This window comes from Pongo abelii, chromosome 4 (genome assembly GCF_028885655.2).
Source record: "Pongo abelii isolate AG06213 chromosome 4, NHGRI_mPonAbe1-v2.0_pri, whole genome shotgun sequence".
Taxonomy (NCBI): Eukaryota; Metazoa; Chordata; class Mammalia; order Primates; family Hominidae; genus Pongo; species Pongo abelii.
The window spans coordinates 189,468,800-189,469,692 of NC_071989.2; the positions used below are offsets into that span (position 1 = coordinate 189,468,800).

At 38.7% G+C, this 893-nt stretch overlaps 1 pseudogene; it reads left to right on the top strand.

Annotated features, from left to right (window-relative positions):
• Nucleotides 1-504: 504 nt before the first annotated feature.
• On the top strand, nucleotides 505-656 carry LOC112133666 (U1 spliceosomal RNA; annotated as a pseudogene).
• The last annotated feature ends 237 nt before the right edge of the window (nucleotides 657-893 follow it).

Consider the following 893-nt stretch of genomic DNA (forward strand, 5'->3'; position numbering starts at 1 on the left):
AATGTAAATGAATCAATAAAAAACAAAATGGTATTGGCCGGGCGCAGTGGCTCATGCCTGTAATCTCAGCACTTTGGGAGGCTGAGGCGGGTGGGTAACTTGAGCTCAGGAGTTCAAGACCTGCCTGGCCAACATGGTGAAACCCCATCTCTACTAATAATACAAAAATTAGCCAGGCATTGTGGTGCATGCCTGTAATCCCAGCTATTTGGGAGGCTGAGGCACAAGAATCGCTTGAACCCAGAGAGTAGAGGTTGCAGTGAGCCAAGATCACACCACTGCACTCCAGTGTGGGTGACAGAGTGAGACTCTGTCTGAAAAAAAAAAAAAAAGATTTAGTAGTATATAAAAAAATAAATGAATTAACTTCCCTATTAAAATAAAAATGCTTTCAAGATTGGGTAACGAAGTAAAGCTTATCTTGGGCACTGTGACTAAAAAAGGATTGGACAAAAAGAAGGTCATCAAAGGTATATCAGGCAAATGCGAACAAAAGAAAGCAGTATTTTTACCCGGCAGGAGATACCATGATCATGAAGGTGGTTTTCCAGGGCAAGGCTCATCCATTGCACTCCAGATATGCTGACCCGCATGATTTCCCCAAATGTAGGAAACTCAACTGCATAATTTGTGAGGGACTGCATTGCACTCTCTTCTGATTTAAAAAATTTAAAACTTTTAAATATAAAAATAAAAAGAAAGTATTTAGGATATTAATACGATACAAGGTAGACTTCAAGCCAAAAACATTAGCTAAGACAAATAAAGACAATTCCTAATACTAAAGTGTGGCATGATCCTAATAAAATGCCCACAGGATTTTACTGTGGAGTTGGATAAGTTCATGTTAAAGGTTAAGTGGAAAATAAACACGAAAAGTCGTGAAATCTCTT